The sequence below is a fragment of the Lactuca sativa genome, chromosome 4 (assembly GCF_002870075.4).
Source record: "Lactuca sativa cultivar Salinas chromosome 4, Lsat_Salinas_v11, whole genome shotgun sequence".
NCBI classification, from domain to species: domain Eukaryota; kingdom Viridiplantae; phylum Streptophyta; class Magnoliopsida; order Asterales; family Asteraceae; genus Lactuca; species Lactuca sativa.
In genome coordinates this window covers 237889238-237911922 of record NC_056626.2, presented here as the reverse complement: position 1 = coordinate 237911922, position 22685 = coordinate 237889238, and positions in this window count along the sequence as shown.

The window sequence follows — 22685 nt, the reverse complement described above, 5'->3', positions numbered from 1 at the left end:
TTCAAGAGACTTTCCCTTGGTACCCTTCGAAGGGTGTTTCCTCTTTTTCCCTTTGCCTTGCCCAATAGCTAAAACAGGGGTAGAAGTTGGAGTAGGAGTAGTAGAGGTAACAACCGCTTTACCCTTAAGACCGGTTTCAGCGGTCTTCAAGAGTCCTTGAAGCTTGCTGAGGGTAACTTCCTCCTTGTTCATATGATATGTCATTCGAAAATGATCATAACAAGAAGGCAAGGAGTGCAAAATGATGTCAATTGCTAACTCCTCGGGGATGTTAACATTCAGCTTCAGCAAACGGTCCACATACCTTTGCATCTTTTGCATGTGGCCCGTGACGGATTCACCGTCCTTCATGCGGGTAGTTATTATGGAGGAGATTATTTCATACCGCTCCTGACGAGCACTCTGATGGTACCTTTCCATCAAGTCTTGGTGCATCTCAAAAGGGTAGAAATCTTCATATGACTTTTGGAGCTCGGCTGTCATCGTGGCCATCATGATACATGCAACCTTAGTAGCATCTCTCTCATGAGTCCTGAATTCAGCGATCTCCTCAGGAGTAGCAGTAGACTCATCAAGTTCTTTTAACTCCTTATCGAGGACATATTCCTTGTCCTCGTAACGAGTAACCATCCTGATGTTCCTAATCCAATCCATGAAGTTGGAACCATCAAAGATGACCCTCCCACAAAGATTCATGAGAGAGAAAGAACCAGTTGGGTTAGAGCCTGAAGCATTAGTGTTGGAAGACATCTGAAAGAAGAAAGTAAGTTTAGATTAGATATTTAGGATCCTTAATAAGACACCCAAATGTAATATTAAGGCTAGGATCCAATCACAATATATTACACTTAGAAGAGGGATGTCGTAATCTAAGTAATAATATATTTGAAAGGTAGGCGAATGACGATTCACCAATTTCCACCATGAAAACGAAATGATTAATTAGGTTTAATTGGATTTGAAATTCCTAGATTCTTTTGAGATTCATTGAACTTTTCAATGGCATGTTTCAATCTCGATTGTGCCCTTCAAGTTTTGTGACTGGGATGCCGAGGATCACAAAACAAGGTGTGAATAACCATGCTAACTCACTTGGTACTCCTAATATTATCACCTAATCAATGTGCCGGTTAACCACACACGCTCCATTGATCTATGACAACATTAAGTTACCCTTCGTGATCCTTACTAGTCTAATTAGTGTGCCGGTTAACCACACACGCTCCACTAACGACTTGGTAAGGTACAAAGTGTGAATTCCATGGATTAGCACCATGTTCACATTTTCCTAAAATAACTAAGATTGGGAATTAAAAGAGTTTAGTTATTTTATAATATTCATTATACTTTTAATGAGGATTTAAAGTCGTTGTTCTACCCGTTCGGCTAACGACCCTCCACCGATCAAGCAAGCGGTGGGTGAGAGTATACACCCATTAAGTCGCCATTTTATAAGCAACAACCTTATACCCACCTTATAGACCGGCTTCGTGAATGAGGCCTACTAACGGTAAAACGACTTATTCTTATACATATATATAATAATTAACCATTAATGTTATAAATAGTATAAGGGTTGAATTTTAACTATTAAAACTCTAAGGTTTGGAATTAAAGTTTATTAAAGTGTGTGAAACTTTACAAATTCCAAAACTTGAGGACAAGTTTTGTAACTTTGCAAAACTCTTCATTTCATAACTTATGAATTAAAGGTTCATAAAAATGAAGACTCTTCATTTTCATGTAACTTATGTGTTTTAAGTGTGTGTTAAATGAAAGTGACCTATGGTAATCCATAACTTGAGGACAAATTATGGACTCCATTAAAACACATAAATGATTAAGAATTAATTCTAAACAATTCAGCAAATAATTCCTATCATTTTCTAAATTCATAAGAATATGAACATGATCATCAAAAATTCAAGAATTATATGAACACATAAAATCATGGATTTTTGATATATGCTATTGTAAATGGATTAGAACAACCATTACACCAACTAAAATAAGTTTTACAACATCAAAACAATTTTGGGTAATGTTTTCAATCCATTTCCAGCAGCAAAAGTCGAGATTCTGTATTCTTTCGATCCTACTCGCCGAGTGCACGAACGGACTCGTCGAGTAGGTTGAAGTTTGCCTTGGACTCGGCGAGTCCCCCCAATGGACTCGGCGAGTCTAGCATGCAGACAGCAACGATTTCGACTTTTTTCACTATTTTGCATCAAGTATCAAACAAGCAAGCCTAGGCTCTGATACCATTGTTGGGTTTTGAGCAATCTAACACTTCCTAAGTGTGCATGCAACCCTAATAAACCTTGGATCTATGTTTGTCTAAATACATGCAAAATAATAATTTTCCAAGGTTTATAACCTATCTAACATGGCATGGGGAACATTTCAACATAAAAGAGTTAGAAGAGATTACATACCTTTGTTGTGTTGGGTTCTTAGGAGTTTGAGGGCCAAGCACCAATAGTGTGAATGCCTCAAATGGAATCACAAACACCACAAACTCTTGGAAAACTTTGAGAGAGTATACACACTCTTGTATTTTCGGCCACACACATGCACACACACACTAGAACACTAGCTTTCTCTTAGGCTATCTTAGGTTCTCTTTCATGCTCCATAAGCATGCTTATATAGTATGCATGGTTAGGGTGAAACCCTAATAACCCATGTCTTTTCCTATTCCAAGGATCCATGGGTTAAAAGCTCCATGGATCATCCATGGACTTCCACATAAGCCTAGCCCATTAACAAATGAGTATTAGCCCACACTATATAAAACAAATAGCCCATAATTTAATTAGTATTCCTTTTAATCTCTAAATTAATCCATAATTAATTTAAGACTAAAACTAATTAGATAACGTAACTTCATATTAATATATTATAACTCATAATATATTAATAAACATATGTGTATAACTCTCATAAAATTATCCATAATAGTTTGGATGAGATGCAACCCAAATGGACCATGCCGGTCGGGTCAAGTATATACCAAATAAGTTATGGACTTAGACACCTTATCCAACACATCCTTCTCACAAATGAAGCGGAGTATGGTCCGATAGTCGATCACTTCAAGAGGATGCTTGTTTGCTACATCATGGAAGTTGCCAAGATGGATCAGGAGATTGCCAGCATCTTCAAGAAAAAGCCTACTATTTCTCCTGTTGGCTCAGCAAGTGATCTGAACATGATGCAGATGGAGAAGATAGATCCGAAGAGAAATTATGTTATGTTTACCAGAAACGAAGGCCAAAAATGCTTGTTCGCTTTGGCAGAAAAACATCTCTACACCACTGCATGCCTGGAACATGTTTTGGGTATCATTCATCGTTGCAAGCAAAACTCAGCAGACGACAAGAAGTACTTCGATGATATGATCCAGTGGTACATTCGCTTCAGACAGACAATCCTCGCTTTCATCCCTCGTCTGTTTGAAACTACTAAGAAGGTTCCGGCAGCTGGACCCAGCAAGAAGAAGTGATAGTCTCGCTCCAATTGACGCAAATGGGGAGATTGTTAAGTCCAAAAGGTGTTACGTCTTTGGGCTCGCTAGCTAGTCCAATTTTGTCTCCGGTATGGGCCTGTCCATCCGTGAGTTGTTTTGTAGGGTTTAATATTTATAGATGCTTGCGTGCATCCTAGAACGGAAGTTTTTGATAGATATTTTAATAAGCATTCATCGTTCTTATCTTTTGTAACCCTAGAATCCTCTACAACGGATGTTCTTCATCGAGCTCTACTGATGATTGAATCAATTGAATCATTCGATGCATTCAAATTCATTTTTGTGCTTTATGTTATTGTTTTTCGTTTTCTCGATTTACCTATTATATTATCTAATCGATCAAAGAGTGTTATAAACTCATCAGGTTTCAATCAAGAGATCACCTTAATCTCTTTGTTGCATGTTAGATTCGTGAAAAATAAATTGTGACAACCCGATAATTCAACTCTATGTAATGACTTAAAAAGTCAAGTATTGTAACCACTTTTTGATATAATGAAATTAACTTCGAATATGAAATGTCCGAAAATCTCAAATTAATTAACTACTATGTTAGATAACATTAAACCATGATCGTACGTAAAAAGAACGCCCAAATCTGACTTCGTATAAAGAAGTTATGATTTTTCCAAGTTCAGCTTAGCGACAGACAGCTAAAAACTTGAAACGGAGATCGAGCGACTTTTGGCAGGAATGACCTAATTGAGAATCAAAGGTCTCGACAATGGTATTACAACGGTAAAAAGTCTGGCAAAAACAGAGGTCAAATAATGAAGTTATGAATTTCTAACAAAATTTTCTTACCGCAACCTTTGAAAATAAGTAATAAAAATAATTTCAAAATTTGCCGATGGTATCTAAATGAAAGTTGTTGAGCGTAGTCTCACCTACGCGTGGCTATAAAGAACGTCGAAAACGGAGTCCGTATGAAGAAGATATAAATTTTTGAAGTTTATTAAATAAATAAAATATAAATTTTATTATTTAATCTTGGTATTATCCGAAGGAGGACTCACCAGGTCGATCCGAGTTACGCCCAGCGTACGCTCGTACGCCCAGCGTACTCGAGGCCTAGGCCTCGGATCGTCCACGTCGCCCCTATGCGAGACTATGCCTCGTCGCATCTGAAGTTCATAAGCAATCGAGGATGTGGTCACGCATGACGCACGCGTACACCCAGCGTACTCGCGTACGCCCAGCGTACCGAGGCAGTTCCCACCTCCTATAAAAGGGATGCGAGGGTTCCGAAGAAAAGGGCCAATTCCTCTCATCTTTCTTGCCTTTTTGCCTCGTTTTCCGTGCAGGAACTATCCCGAAGCCCCGATTTCCTTGCTCAAGTCCCGAAGGTCGTTTGTGCTCCCGAGATTCTCGAGAATCCTGAGAAAATCCGCTTTCACGAGTCGAATTTCTGCTCCGTTTTCATCTCGTATTTTCCTATCTTTCAAGTGAGTTCATACCCTTATAATCCACACTTTTAAATGTTTTATAAATGCTTTTATATGCTTTTAAGGGGTAAATACAAGTAAAACACACGATTATTATCGTGTGTTATATAAAGTTTCATTATACACTTTTTATCAACGGAATCATATGTGATTTATAACTATTATTGGAAACTTTCGTATGCAAAATATATCACGATAACATCATATCTTTGGAAATGAAAAGTGTTGTTATATATGTATAAATCAAACACTCTGTTCTTACTGTATGTATATGTGTCCATCTTAGGCACTACAAAAATTATACTTTTCATAACAAATGAGCATTTCACTAGGGTTTACTATACAAACGAGACAGACTTTTACAAAACTATAATAGGTATAGTTTTACGAGAACATCACGAACTTTTACATACTAGAAACACTATTTCAAGAAGCTTATTTCACATACAAGAACAAAGGAACATTTTCACACGTAAATCTGTTTTTATACTAAGTTTTGCGAGACATTAAGTTCACGTACGTTTGAGTACACATTTCAAGTCCTGTATTATATACCAGAATCCCTTGGAGGGGGAGCATGGTGTTTGTGTATAGATCTATATGGGCCTGACAACCCCAGGGCCTGACTGTTAGGTACAATACACCATTTGGGCTAACAAACGTCAGAACCTTCCAACGCCTGAAGAACGTTGTGTATAGGCATATTTATTCAATAGCATGGTTATAAAACTCACATGGAGTATTAAAAACACATTGATTTATGGGGTTTTTCAGATGTATTGGAAACTTTATACGTACATACATTTTCTAGAAACAAACATTGGTCTTGATAGAAGGCTGCATTTATGCTAGTAGAAAATATGGGATTTTCTAGGAACAAACAAACAAAAACGAAACTTTTCATTTCATACAAACGTTGTCATTTAATGCTTATGAAACTCACCAGCTTAAATGCTTATCTACTCTTTCAAAACTACTTGTATGTCCCAGGGATTCAGTAATTACAGGTAACAAACAGCTTTTGAAGAAGGGACGTTGTGACGCCAGTTTAAATTCATATTTTGGCATCATATTGTAATTGGTTTTGAACATGTACCTTTTAACAATGTAAACTTTGAATTATATATATTGTGGTTGTATTGCTTTCTTTACTATGTATTCATTTGTTACGTTACCACATGAAGTCATCCGCCCCCGAATGTTTCCGCCGTTCCGGTTTGGGGGTGTGACAGATTGGTATCAGAGCAATGTTTATAGTGAACTATGTATATCGAGCCACATAAGATATACAAACTATAAATGCTTAAGGGACTAATACTCTCTAAAAAAAGATTTTTTTTTTGTTTTACGCCTTAGCCGCGTTTCATTTAACTTAAATTGGTAGTTCATTTAAGTACAAATACATGCATATAACAGCTTATTTTCATGATTATAGCTGTACAACAAGTATTTAGACAAGTTGGACACAACGATTAAGACTCGATATATGTAATCAGATTTGAGACAAATATAGCATGATCAACTATATTTGCTCGAGATCGGACCAATGTATATCGAGGAATGCTAGTAGTTAGCAACAAATCAAAACTTACCAAAACATCACATGGACCAAACACACGAATTTAAATACTATAGGAGTATTTTCTACATAAAATAGCTTAACTTACATGTTTAGTCTAACATGTTCCAAATTTTATTCAATTCTTATAACCCTATTCTCGTACAGTCAAATGGATGGATTTCATCACCCCGGCGAACCCTACTATCCCAACCAAGGCAACGGGGGTTGGATCAAAGAGGATACCTAGGAGGACAAAGAACCTATAGAATTGGATGAAGAGGATGACTCTGGTACTGACTGAGAGCCGGAAGTGATCAACCCACCACCCGCACAATCTCCGGCCTTCGTAAGGAACTTTCAAGGACCGACTCCCATTTGGGGAAGTCACCTCCACCATTGGAGCCAACAACAAAGTCTACGCCCTCCCTACGGCATGTGCCGAGACTTCTACGATGTCCGCGGCGGAGGTTCAGCCGATCGGGCACTCCCAGTCATGTTAGGCAAACTAGCCAACCAGTCCTACCAATCCAGAGTTCGAGCTAGCCGGATTCGGCAAGTCAACGTGGAAGTACATGTTCACACTTCCGACATCCGTAGGCTGGACAGAGCTCAGGACAATGCTCAACTCCAAACCGAGGCATTCCAAGTGCTAATTATTGCATCCCTCGCCGAATTAAAGGAACAACAAGCCGCCTTCGATAGGCGTCTTATGGAATCAAAGCAATCGGATGCGGAGTCAAGCTCGAAGCGCAACCTACGTCGCAAGTAGTGCTTGCCAAAATCCCAAATTTTGTTATAAGTTAGGACCTCGGCTAAAAGTTTTTAATTTTCTTAAACTTTGTAACCGGAGACCCTTACAGGGGTCAAATTTTCCAGATCGTTGTATCAACTATTATATTAATATAAGTGGCACACTTTTATTACTACGTTGAGTACTACGTTAAATCCTTAAAATGTTATAGAGAAACCATATGCTTGTTTCATAGATTCGGTTTACGAATAACTTTCATTCATCTATCTTTAAGACTCATCCTATCATCTGTTGTTGAACTATAACGATTTAGTTCATGAGACACATTCATTTTCTATGATATGGAATACTTATCTTTATCTTTTCAACCTATAGTTGAAGGATGCCTCCGCGTAGAAACCCAAGACGAAACAACGGTGGGGAAGCACCTATACCACAACCACCTCCACCTCCTCAATTTGATGCTGCCATGTTCCAAGCAGCAGTCACAGCAGCTGTGGCGGCTGCCATGTCACAAATCAATACCCTTGTTACTACTGGTTCGGGAATTGGCACACTTCCTTCCAACCATGGCGACAGTCATGGGCAACCCCAAGGGTGCACCTATACAAACTTTACGAATGCGAAACCGCGAATGTTTAATGGAACTGGTGGTGTGATGGTTCTGAAGCAGTGGATCGAAAGGAAAGAAGCAGTCTTTGAAGTGTGCTCCTGTCCCGAGCACAGCAAGGTCAAGTTTGCCACTTTCACGCTTACTGAAAGAGATTTAACTTGGTGGAATCACCACGTTAAGGCACTTACTCTAATAGTGGCGAATGCAATAAGCTGGGAGAGCTTAAAAATCATGTTGATGAGAGAATACTATCCATGAGGAGAGATTCAAAAACTCGAGCACGAACTCTGGACTCTTGGAATGATTGGTACCGATATAGCAACTTATACAACAGATTCTGCGATCTGGCAATCCTTTGCCCAGATATGATTGCTCCTAAGAGCAAGAAAATAGAGAGATACATTTGGGGACTGTCGCCCCAAATTCAGTCAAGTGTGTTAGCTTCAAAACCTGACACTTTTGAAAGTGCCAAGGAGCTGGCACAATCTCTTATTGATCACGGAAGTCATCAAAACTCGACAATTTCTACACCAGAACCATAAAAAGGCAATAACAACAACAATAACAGGAAGAGAGGATGGAATAAAAGGAAGGGTGGGTCTTCCCAAGAATCCTCGAAGAAACAACAACTAGTTACACTGAATGCTGCTACTGTACCTACTACCGTTCCTACGAATCCATACCCAACAAAGCCTTATGTGAGTAACTTTCCAAAATGCACCAAATGCACATACCACCACAATGGACCTTGTCGGGAAATGTAGTGCTCTAACTGCAAGAGGAAGGGGTACACTGTCCGTTTCTACAGAGCCCCCGTAAAGCCGATCACTCAAGTTCCCAACGCTGGTGTAGGCCAAGCTTGCTACGTTGTGGCGAGGTGGGCCACTACAAGAGAAACTGCCCGAAGGCAGCAAATATCGGCGGGGTGGGACGAGTTTTGGCTATAGTCCACGAAGAAGCCGTAGCTGATCCTACATTAGTTGTTGGTACGTTTCTTCTCGATAATTCATATGCATGCATACTATTTGATAGTGGAGCAGAGAGAAGTTCGTGAGTTAAAACTTTATTCACTTACTAAAACATAAACCTAGCAAGTTAGAAAAAATCATTCACTATAGAAATGGCAAACGGAAAAACAGAAAACACTAACTGCATATACATGGGTTGTACATTAACTTTAGACGGTCAGTCTTTCCCAATGAACCTGATGTCGGTCCAAATTAAAAGTTTCGACGTCATAGTCAGCATGGATTGGTTAAGTCTTCTTCGCGCCGACATCATGTGCGTTGAGAAAGCAGTTCGTCTTAATCTCCCTAACGACGAAACATTAGTGCTTTACGGCGACAAATCAAGTACAAACCTTCGCATCATTTCGTGCATCCAAGCTCGAAAGTGTTTGCGGAAGGATTGCCATGCATTTCTTGCAAACAACGTCGATATGAGTCAGGAATTAATGGACATCAAGAGCATTCCAGAAGTACGCGACTTTCTCGACATCTTTCCAGAAGAACTACCAGGATTACCACCACAACGCTAAGTCCAGTTGAGAATCGACTTAGCTCCAGGGGCTACCCCAGTAGCAAAATCGCCTTATCATCTGGCACCAACAGAGATGCAAAAACTTTCCAGTCAGGTTAACGAACTCCATCAAAAAGGATTCATTAGACCAAGTTTCTCACCTTGGGGAGCACCGGTCTTGTTTGTAAAGAAGAAAGACGGATCGTTCCGTATGTGCATTGACTACAGAGAAGTGAACAAACTTAGTGTCAAAAATTGTTACCCTTTGCCCCGCATTTACGACCTATTTGATCAACTTCAAGGAGCAAGCTACTTCTCGAAGATAGATCTACGATTCGGATATCACCAATTACGAGCACTAGAGGAGGATACTCCCAAGACAGCCTTCCGAACTCGTTATGGACACTACGTGTTTGTAGTGATGCCGTTCGGATTAACCAATGCACAACAGTATTCATGGACCTAATGAATAGGATGTGCCTGATGGGTTTTGGTCGTAAGAACATCCTATGTGCTCATACAAACCCTAATGCTTGGATCTAGGTTTCTCTATTGTACATGCAAGTTATTCAAGACTATAAACCCTAATTCTAGCATTCAAGTAATTATATTAACACAAGAATAGGTTTAAGATGTTACCTTGATTGTTATGTAGCAATAACAATCCAATTTCTCCTTGTATTGACTTTAGAAAGCTTAGAGTCACAAATGTCACTCCTCTAATGGTTCACAAACACCATAAGCAAGAGGATGAAGAGGAGAGAGGATGGAGGCTGCCCAAAACGTGTTCTAACCCTAGAAGAAGTCTTAGCCACGTTTTTGGGTCATAAGGGATCTATATATAGTGAGGCTATTAGGGTTATCTAACAAGGAAACCCTAATTTGGATGCTTAAGCCCTAAGCAACCCATGGACCCCTTTCCTTAAGTCCTTGGAAGATTTCTCATGGGTTTCCCCATAGAATTCATCCACCTTATAATATAAGGCAATCCATGGCCCAATTGCAATTATCTTATAATTACAATTCCAGTCCCTTAAGTTTAATTAATCTCTTTTAGTCACAAAACTAATTACCAATTAATTATTGACTAATATTAATTAAACAATATGATTTCTCCTTTAATATATTATTCCCATAATATATTAATAAATCATATTTAATCCTTTCTCTTCATAATTCATCCTATCAAGTTGCTTTAGTGAAGGTAACCCAAAAAGGACCATGCACCATCGGGTCAAGTACATACCAAACTAGTTATGGACATAGACACTAATCCAACAGTCTCCCACTTGGATAAGTCTAATAACTATTATGTGTATGACTTCAGATCCTGATCTGCAATCGTGGCTTTCCAAAGCCACTGTCAACTCTGATCTTATTAGATATGCGTGTCCTTTAGATAAGGGATCATATATTCCTCTATTCTAGATATCATATGAGATATGATTTCAAATCATTCTCTTTGTATTATATCTCGATTCCCGATTTATGACGACCGACTAATTGAACAAATCAAATTAGCCCTAGCCCGGCCGAGCATTTACATTAGTCATCACAAAATCATTGAGGGGCCCAAAGATATCGCTTTTATCCTACTTTGGATAAAAGGAACGGATAAACTTTGATTCAATGCTCGCTTGCACTCACTCACCGAATCACACACAACAATATGTTTTGTAACACCAAGTTACTGGTGCGTTTACATTTTATCAATGCGCAACCGATTTGCAAGATACAACTCACACATCTCGGTTTCAAGAATATAAGATGTTATCGTCTCACCAATCACTCGTGATACAATTCATGGAGTGATCCAAGTGAGCGTGGGTTTAATCCAATGCTCAAATGATAATCGTAAGCACTCATGAACGTTGCAGCAAACATTTGCTTATGTCTAATGCTCTTTAGACAATCCACACACCAATTCACGATAGTCTTCATTCATACCTACTTCCAACATATGAACAACTGTGGTCCGTTCGAATAATTTAACTGTTCTTAACCAATTAAATTATTCAGGAAGTCAAAACATGCAAATGTGAAACACAAGAATAATACTAATCCTATATGGCCTCAAACCTTTGAGTATAAATAAAACACCTTGTATTTATCACCATATCGATTACTCATTATTTGTCGTTTCGGGTAACCAACTTCTTACTTGAATTATTACACTTGTACCATACTCTTAGCATGCACACAATGTTTACCTATGGTTCTTACTTTGTGAAATAGATCAACTTGGATACATTTCCAATCATTCTCATTTCACAATTCCTAATCCTTTTTCATAAGTGAAAGAATATCAAATTCTTGCCACTTATTGAATATGCTAGATTCTAACATTTTATGCAATGATCCTTTCGTAATGTCACTGCACCAAAGTCACAAAGACTATTGCCAATGATATTACAAAGTCCTCTGTCAAAGATTGTTTCAAGACAATTCCTTAGATATGATGTCTCTCATTCAAAGTAAATTCCTTTGAACATCCTTTTGCATAAAAGTTTCTAATCTAGACATAGATTTTCAATATTCAATTCGCAATATGGATACGCTTCCATATTTTCCATATGACAACTCATTCTTAATAGAATCTTATCTATTCATGACAATGTCGATATGGTCCATCCAATATAGAAACATTTCCATATTTTCCAATACTATACTTCCAACTACTCACAAGCGACCAATCCTCGACGAACTTTGGATTGTCCTTTGATAGTTGTTTAATTATTTAGTCAAAACTGATTCTTGTCCTTTTTCCCTCTAAATGCACTAGACATTTGGAAAATTTTAGAATGGTCAAATATTAAAGCATTTGCAATCGATCCTTTACCCGAAGCGTATGGGACACAATGCATAATGTCTTACATAAAGATTTGATACTTTATCAATCTTTTGCCATAATATTTTATTTGCTATATTCTCAAAATTCGAATTGTGAAGAGGAATGCCGTAATCATAATTGAAATTTTAAGAATACACTATATACCTTTGACTAAGTTATTAACATTCCACAACCTAAGCCTTTAGATTTGAAATGAAGCATAATATTCTCTCCCTTAATTATAGCAAAACAACTTTACAACCCTTACTACTTTGCAAGATATAACTCTTGTTTTCTATAATTAATATTGCTAACTTGCAATACGTGCCTTAATAATCATACAATCATAACATTTATGCTCCCACTATCATGATGATTATTATAAAACATAACACTTATGCTCCCACTAGCTTCGACATGTATTCATAAACATCTTAACTTTCAGAAAAACAATACTTATTGAATTTCTTAAGTTCATGTTTCTAATACATAGTGCTTTGATAATCTTTTATCAAGGCTTCTTGAACTTATACACCTTTGCCTTCAATAGTTCATATGTGTGTCTAAACAATTAAGACTAATTGCCAAACCTCACAATTCAAATTATGGAATGGGATACCGTAACCATAATCGAATTCGAGAATGCAATTTTACAATCACTATCTTCTTAAAATCTTTCTTAGTGAAAGCATTTCCTCACAATCATTTTCATGAAGGAGGAAATCTTATGACACTTAGATTTAACCGGTGTATGTCTTCCTATCCATGTGAATTTGTTAAAACCGTAGTTTACGACAAATTCAAACTCATATGGACCGAACTTTCTTAATCTTGATTTCTTGCCTTATGGTAGCACAGTTGCCCACCATGTCTTCCAAGTAGTTAAGAAGCTCACCCTTTCCGATCAATCTACTTTTCATTTATTAAGGTGCTTTGCCTTTTATGCGTTCAAACTGAGAACTCATAGAACTCACATGCATAATTAACTAAATTGGAACAACACAGAAACAAAATAATGTCAACACGATAGGTTGTAAACCTCAACTCATGTGCTAGTGATGATTGATAAGGTTTATTTAATTTGTTCTTGAAACCTTTTAAGACCATTAAGACTTCCACTGACTCCTTGACATATAAGATTCTCTTGTCAATAACCATTTCTTGACAAACAAATATTCAAGAGTTAGTGTATCTTTTATCAAAAAAACTTCATAAATTGGTCCTAGTTGGTCTTTGTCTTATCCAAGACATCACAACTTTCCACATTTGATGAATGTTATAAACCTTCTTAATACTTATCACTCAATTTCACAATCATAACTCTAAGACTTGTTTTGGAACGAAGTATGATTGACTTCTTGATATAACCATTTCTTCAATTCTTGATTCCTCTTCTTAGACATACAATTATACTAAGACTCTCTTAGAGGATCAATTGAGATATGGTTCTTAATCATTAAGACCTATCATAAAGTATAAAAGTTACTCTCCCTTCTTCTTAGAATGGAGAAACTTTTATGTTTCTGCCTACTTGATTCTTCTTATTCGTTCTGCTATTGATTTAAACATTTTCAATCAATTCAGAATTACACTTAATCTTATAAGTATAATCATATTTACTAAACTATTAGTAAATCATGACGAATATCTTTGTTACTCTTATGGTGGACTTGATCAATTCGCAACTTTGTGTACTCGATCGTCTAGTCCTTCACTTGACACTTTGTCAATGATTAAGTCTAATTTCCAAATATGAAATTTCTCATTCATCGTGCAACCAAGTTGCATGATTCCAAGTTTCTGTCCAATTGAAACTTGGGCGATGAGAAACTTTTCTTATTTGGTAAATTTTCGACATTTCCCTAAACAACATAACTAGGAATCAAATCCATTATTGCTAATATTAGAAACATTCAAACATCAAATTTTTATACACGCCATTGCAAGGATAAATAAATAATATAAAATTAAAATTTATTTTATTGCGGAAAAATTTGTCCTTACAACGCAATTCATTGAAAAACTATGCTAATACATATTTCTTAGCAATCTAATTCTAACTCTAAGTAGCAGCTCAAGAATCTAATCTTCAAGTAATGCGATCGAAATCCATTTCTTCACGGTTAGATTCTGCTCACTTCTTCCCTTAAGCTTCCTTTCACTTCTTCGATCCTACAAAACATCAATTGTAATCTTATCACATTATGTATTAAGAATCTTGAGTGAAGCTTAAAAGAGTGAGTCAATGGATTTTACCTAAAGCACAGCCATACGTTTTGACTCTCCCATCTTATAGATCTCTTAGGTAAATAGGGCAACTTCATCTCCAATGCCCCTTCTCTTGGCAATAAAAGCAAATTGACTCTTTTGGAACAGGACATGGAACTACTTCAGACATTGCCTTTCTCTTATGATCAGACTTTTCGATCATAGAATGTCTTTCGTTGCTATTGTCTATATCCATAGAGGTCTTGAAGCCAGATTCACCAATCAACTTTGCTTTTCTATTGCGCCAAACCATTGCTGATTCAGCAGCAATAAGCATATATGTGAGATCTATAAGGGTCACATCGCAGTTCATCATATAGTACTCTCTTACGAACTCACTATATGATTTTGGAAGTGACTGAAGAACCCAATCAACAGCCATCTCCTTACAGACAACGGATCCCAACATTCTTAACCTATCAATGTGTGATTTCGTCCCTAGGACGTGTGTACACACTGACTTTCCTTCTTTATGATTGCTTGCCAAAAGGGCTTGAGTGAGCTTGAACTTTTCAAGCCTTCGAACTTGTGGGTTAGGGAGAATAATTGGAGGAGGTGGGGGAAGTGAAGCATGATTTCTTGTTCCTCGATCGAATCTTGGAATTTTTTCTTCATGTGGAAAGCTTGTTCCATGGGATTTGGGAAGACCATAGTTGTCGAACTTTGACATCTACAAAATGGGAGAAAAACGAATTCAGGTTAGTTCATAGATTGAGTCCTTAGTAAATCACCCAAATGAAATACTAAGGCTAGGACCCAACACAATATTCCACAACTCGGGAGAGTGATGTCGTAACCCTAATTGCAGAATATTTGAAGGTAAGTGAATGACGATTCACTAATTTCCACCACAAAAAACGAAAAAGTAATTTAAGTTTTAAATATATAAAAACTCCTAGATCCTTTGAGATTCATTGAACATTTCAATGGCATGTTTAAATCTCGATATGCCCCTCTAGTTTGTGACTGGGATGCCAAGTATCACAAAGCGGGTGTGAATAACCATGGAAACTTACATGGTGCCCTCACATGTTATAGTCACCTATTCGATGTGCCGGTAAACCACACACGCTCCACCGAACTATGCAAAACATTGAGTCACTCTTTGCTACCTTTGCTTAGAACCATTTAGTGTGCGGGTTAACCACACACGTTCCACTAACGTCTTCGCAAGGGCACAAAGTGTAATTTCATGGAATTGCATCAATTCACTTTGCCTAAGTAACTAAGATTGGGAATTTGAAAAACATTTAGTTACTTTAGTACTTCATTATACTTATAATGAAAGGTTTTGTCCTATCCTACCCGTTCGGCTAACGACCCTCCACTAGTCAAGAGTGCGGTGGGTAAGAGTGGATACCCATTCAAACGCCATTTTATAGGCAATTTCCTTAAACACCCCTCATAGACCAGCTTCGTGAATGAGGCCTACTAACGATAAGACTGACTTTTACTCATACATATATATATATATATATATATATATATATATATATATATATATATATATATATATAATGTTAGACTTTTAATTGTATATATAGTATAGGGTGTATTTTACACTTTCAAAATACTAGGTGGTCTAATTTAACAATTATACTTTTAATTCAATTAAATTGTAAACCTAAACTTTTATGGATTTATTAATCCTCTTTTAATTATACACCTTAATTAATTAATAAAACCATAAGGGTGTGATTTGAACTTTTCAAAACATTACTAGGTTTTTAGAATTTAACATTCCTAATTAAACTTTTAATCAACTTTTAAAGTCCAAAACATGAGGGCAAGTTTTGAACCATTTCAAAACATTAGGGTTTAGAATTTAAATATACATCAAAATTAAACTATTTAATCAAAATTTAAATTCCAAAACTTCAGGGCAAGTTTTGAAACCTTTTTCAAAACATTAGGGTTTGAACTATTTAAATTTCAAAACAACAAAACTTTTGGGTTCAAATTTAAACTATAAAACCTAAGGGGAAAATATGAAACTTTTCATAACAACAAGGATCAAATAACAAATAATCTAAAAATAACATTTAATCACATAATTATCCATATTTGATTTATTTAATGATTTTTTGCAAAAGAATTTTTCAATTTAATCAAAATGATCAATCAATTATCACATAAGGAAACAATTATCTTACTAATTGATAAATATCTTCAATTAGATTAGGAATATAGTCAAATATATCATAAAATCGGATTTATATTGATATAATATGAAAAGGTAACAATCCATAAGCAAAAACAGCAAGAAATCGTGAAATATGCTCCATCTGACGAGTTGACTCGTCGAGTCAAGCTTGGACTCGTCGAGTTTGCATGGACTCGGCGAGTTCAGCTATGGACTCGGCGAGTCCAGCCTCCAGAAACCAAAAAATCGAATTTTTTAAACATGTATAGCATCAATACAATAGAAACCAGTCTAGGCTCTGATACCACTGATGGGTTTTGGTCATAAGAACATCCTATGTGCTCATACAAACCCTAATGCTTGGATCTAGGTTTCTCTATTGTACATGCAAGTTATCCAAGACTATAAACCCTAATTCTAGCATTCAAGTAATCATATTAACACAAGAATAAGTTTAAGATGTTACCTTGATTGTTATGTAGCAATAACAATCCATTTCCTTCTTGTATTGACTTTACAAAGCTTAGAGTCACAAATTTCACTCCTCTAATGGTTCACAAACACCATAAGCAAGAGGATGAAGAGGAGAGAGGATGGAGACTGCCCAAAACGTGTTCTAACCCTAGAAGAAGTCTTAGCCACATTTTTGGGTCATAAGGGATCTATATATAGTGAGGCTATTAGGGTTATCTAACAAGGAAACCCTAATTTGGATGCTTAAGCCCTAAGCAACCCATGGACCCTTTTCCTTAAGGCCTTGGACGATTTATCATGGGTTTCCCCATAGAATTCGTACACCTTATAATATAAGGCAATCCATGGCCCAATTGCAATTATCTTATAATTGCAATTCCAGTCCCTTAAGTTTAATTAATCTCTTGTAGTCACAAAACTAATTACCAATTAATTATTGACTAATATTAATTAAACAATATGATTTCTCCTTTAATATATTATTCCCATAATATATTAATAAATCATATTTAATCCTTTCTCTCCATAATTCATCCTATCAAGTTGCTTTGGTGAAGGCAACCCAAAAAGGACCATGCACCATCAGGTCAAGTACATACCAAAATAGTTATGGACTTAGACACTAATCCAACAGTGCCATCCTTACTTGGATCAGTTCGTCATCGTCTTCATCGATGATATACTTATCTACTCCCAAAGTAAGGAAGAGCATAGTCAGCACCTACGAAAAGTCTAAGAAACATTACGATCGGAGAAACTCTATGCGAAGTTCTCTAAAGAACTTCTCTAGAGTCGTCACCAAAGACAACTACAGAGATTCGTCAATTTCTAAGGGATACATGTGGACCCCTCCAAAATTAAGGCCATTGAGAACTGGTCAGCACCAAAGACAACTACAGAGATTCGTCAATTTCTAGGTCTAGCTGGCTATTTTCGCAGGTTCATAAAGAACTTCTCTAGCATTGCGAAACCTCTTATTAGATTGACTCAGAAAGGCATGGCCTTTGACTGGGAAGCAAAACACAAGAAGGCATTCAAAACAATGAAACACGCTTTGTGCACCACACCGATACTATCCCTCCCCGAAGGGATAGAAGATTTCGTAGTGTATTGTGATGCATCAAACCAATGACTTGGTTGTGTTCTTATGCAAAAAGGGAAGGTTATTTCTTATGTTTCCCGTCAGCTTAAGACACACGACGTAAACTATACAACACACGATCTTGAGTTAGGAGCATTGGTGTTTGCTCTAAAGATCTGGAGACACTACCTGTACAGAACAAAGAGCACTATCTTCACCGACCACAAGAGCCTTCAACACATTTTTGATCAGAATGAGCTCAACATGCAACAACGACGATGGGTCGAGCTACTCAATGACTATGAATATGAAATTCGTTATCATCATGGCAAGGCCAATGTGGTAGCTGACGCGCTCAGTCGAAAAGAATACACTGGTCGGAGAGTCAAATCTCTGACTATGACTACCCATTCCCACTTATCCACACAAATTAAGGAGGCTCAACTGGAAGCTTTGCAACCTGAAAATGTGGCGGGTGAATCCCTGAGAGGAATGGAAAAGAATCTAGAAATCAAGGGTGGCGGAGTATATTATTTCATAGACCGTATCTGGACACCGAAACATGGTGGTTTCAGAGACGTAGTCATGGCCGAAGCACACAACATGAGATATTCCGTTCACCCAGGTTCAGATAAAATGTATCTGGATCATAAGAAACTGTACTAGTGGCCTAACATGAAAGCAGAAATTGCTACCTTTGTAAGTAAATGCCTTACATGCGCTAAGGTTAAGGTCGAGTATCAGAAACCGTCAGGATTACTACAACAACCGGAGATACCGGAATAGAAATGGGAACGAATTACTATGGACTTCATAACCAAGTTGCCCAAGACGACGGGTGGACTCGATACCATATGGGTCATCGTCGACATATTGACCAAATCCACGCATTTCCTGCCAATCAAGGAGAATGACAAGATGGAAAGGCTTACAAGAACTTACATAAGGGAAATACTGCAACTGCCACGGTGTTCCGATATCTATTATCTCCGATAGAGATAGTAGATTCACTTCATGGTTCTGGTAGTCACTACAAAGTTCCCTGGGGACTAGGCTAGACATGAGTACAGCCTACCATCCACAAACAGACGGGCAAAGTGAGAGAATGATACAAACTTTGGAAGATATGCTGAGAGCCTATGTGATTGACTTTGGAAAGGCATGGGATATCCATTTACCCCTTGTCGAATTTTCATGAAATAATAGTTCTCATACGAGTATAAAGGCTACTCCATTTAAAGCCCTCTATGGCCGTAAGTGCAGGTCCCCTCTGTGTTGGGCTGAAGTTGGAGACACACAGTTAGCTAAAGGACGAGTTCCTGAAAGCACTCTCACCGGTCTACAAATCATACGGGAAACGACAGAGAAGATCGTTCAGATTCGTGAACGATTGAAAGCCTGTAGAGACTGCCAGAAAAGCTACGCTGACCAAAGGAGGAAACCTTTGGAATTCCAGGTAGGAGACCGTGTTCTATTGAAGGTCTCACCGTGGAAGGGCTGAATACACTTTGGAAAGCGTGGAAAGCTAAATCCAAGATACGTAGGGCCTTTCGAGATTCTCACCAGAATCGACCCTGTAGCTTACAAGCTTAATCTACCACCTGAACTTAGTAACATACATCCAACCTTCCATGTCTCGAACTTGAAAAAGTGTCTGTCCGATGAGACTCTTGTTATTCCACTCGACGAGATCGATATCAATGAGAGCCTCAACTTTGTGGAAGATCTGGTAGAAATCATGGACCGAGAGATCAAACAAACGAAGCAAAGTCGCATACCCATCATGAAGGTTCGCTGGAACGTCAAGCGAGGACCTGAATTCACATGGGAACGCGAAGATCAGTTGAAACAAAAGTACCCTCATCTTTTTCTGTGATTCACAAGTATCTTTCTTACTTTAAATTTCGGGACGAAATTCCCTCTAACGGGGGGATGATGTGACAACCCGATAATTCAACTCTATGTAATGACCTAAAAAGTCAAGTATTGTAACCACTTTTTGATATAATGAAATTAACTTCGAAATGAAATGTCCAAAAATCTCAAATTAATTAACAACTATGTTAGATAACATTAAACCATGATCGTACGTAAAAAGAACGCCCAAATCTGACTTCGTATAAAGAAGTTATGATTTTTCCAAGTTCGGCTTAGCAACAGACAGCTAAAACCTTGAAACGGAGATTGAGCGACTTTTGGACGGAATGACCTAAATGAGAATCGAAGGTGTCGACAATGGTATTACAACGGTAAAAAGTCTGGCAAAAACATATGTCAAATAATGAAGTTATGAATTTCCAACCAAATTTTCTTACCGCGACCTTTTAAAAATAAATAATAAAAATAATTTCAAAATTTGCCGACGGAATCTAAACGAAAGTTGTAGAGCGTTGTCTCACCTACGCGGGGATATAAAGAACGTCGAAAACGGAGTTCGCATGAAGAAGATATGAATTTTTGAAGTTTATTAAATAAATAAAATATAAATTTTATTATTTAATCTTGGTTTTATCCGAAGGAGGAGTCACCAGGTCGATCTAAGTTACGCCCAGCGTACGCTCGTACGCCCAGCGTACTCGAGGCCTAGGCCTCGGATTGTCCACGTCGCCCCTATGCGAGGCTATGACCCGTCACATCCGAAGTTCCGAAGCAGTCAAGGATGCAGTCACGGATGATGCACGCGTACGCCCATCGTACCGATAAAGGGCCAATAAAAGGGACGCGAGGGTTCCGAAGAAAAGGGCCAATTCCTCTCATCTTTCTTGTATTTTTGCCTCGTTTTCCGTGCACGTACTATCCCGAAGCCCCGGTTTCGTTGCTCAAGTCCCGAAGGTCATTTGTGCTCCCGAGATTCCCTAGAATCATGAGAAAATCCGTTTTCACGAGTCGAATTTCTGCTCGGTTTTCATCTCGCCTTTTCCGATATTTCAAGTGAGTTCATACCCTTATAATCCACACTTTTAAATGTTTTATAAATACTTTCATATGCTTTTAAGGGGGGAAATACAAGTAAAACACACGATTATTATCGTGTGTTATATAAAGTTTCGTTATACACTTTTTATCAACGGAATCATATGTGATTTATAATTATTATAGGAAACTTTCGTATACAAAATATACCACGATAACATCATATCTTTGGAAATAAAAAGTGTTGTTATATAGGTATAAATCAAACACTCTGTTCTTACTATATGTATATATGTCCATCTTAGGCACTACAAAAATTATACTTTTCATAACAAATGAGCATTTCACTAGGGTTTACTATACAAACGAGACACACTTTAGAAAACTATAATAGGTATAATTTTACGAGAACAGCACGAACTTTTACATACTAGAAACACTATTTCAAGAAGTTTACTTTCACATACAAGAACAAACGAACATTTTCACACGTAAATATGTTTTTATACTAAGTTTTGTGAGACATTAACTTCACGTACGTTCGAGTACACATTTCAAGTCCTGTATTATATACCAGAATCCCTTGGAGGGGGAGCATGGTGTTTGTGTATAGATCTATACAGGCTTGACAACCCCGCACCCTGACTGTTAGGTACAGTACACCATTTGGGGTGACAAACATCAGAACATTCCAACGCCTGAAGAACGTTGTGTATAAGAAACTTTATACGTACATACATTTTCTAGAAACAAACATTGATCTTGACAGAAGGCTACATTTATGCTAGTAGAAAATATGGGATTTTCTAGGAACAAACAAACAAAAACGAAACATTTCATTTCATACAAACCTTGTTATTTAATACTAATGAATCTCACCAGCTTAAATGTTGATCTACTCTTTCAAAACTACTTGTACGTCCCAGGGATTGAGTAATTACAGGTAACAAACAACTTTTGAAGAAGGGACGTTGCGGCGCCAGTTTAAATTCATATTTTGGCATCATATTATAATTGATTATGAACATGTACCTTTTGACAATGTAAACATTCAATTATATATATGATTGTTGTATTGCTTTCTTTACTATGTATTCATTTGTTACATTACCACATGAAGTCATCCACCCCCGAACGTTACCGCCGTTCCGGTTTGGGGGTGTGACATAAATCCCATGTCAATAATTTATCTAATTCACTTTAATTAATTGATAACGTGTGTTTAAAAAGGAATAAAATATAAATTGGGTGTAATATTGTTATCCGCTGTCACACCCCAAAACCAAGAACGCCAGAAATGTTCTGGGGCGGAGGACGTCATGTATAGTATCACAACAATGAAAAGTAGTAAACAAGCAACAACATCATCCATTGCATTAATAATATAATTTTAATACAAGTGTTCTGACAATTTATGATAAACACTAAAGTATAATCAAAATGAAACATGATTCTTGAACGAGCTCCATCTTCTCTAAACCTTGCATTGGTACCTGTGTATCGATGACCTAAGGATACAAGTATTTTGAAAGTGAGTATCAGCTTTGAAGCTGGTCAGA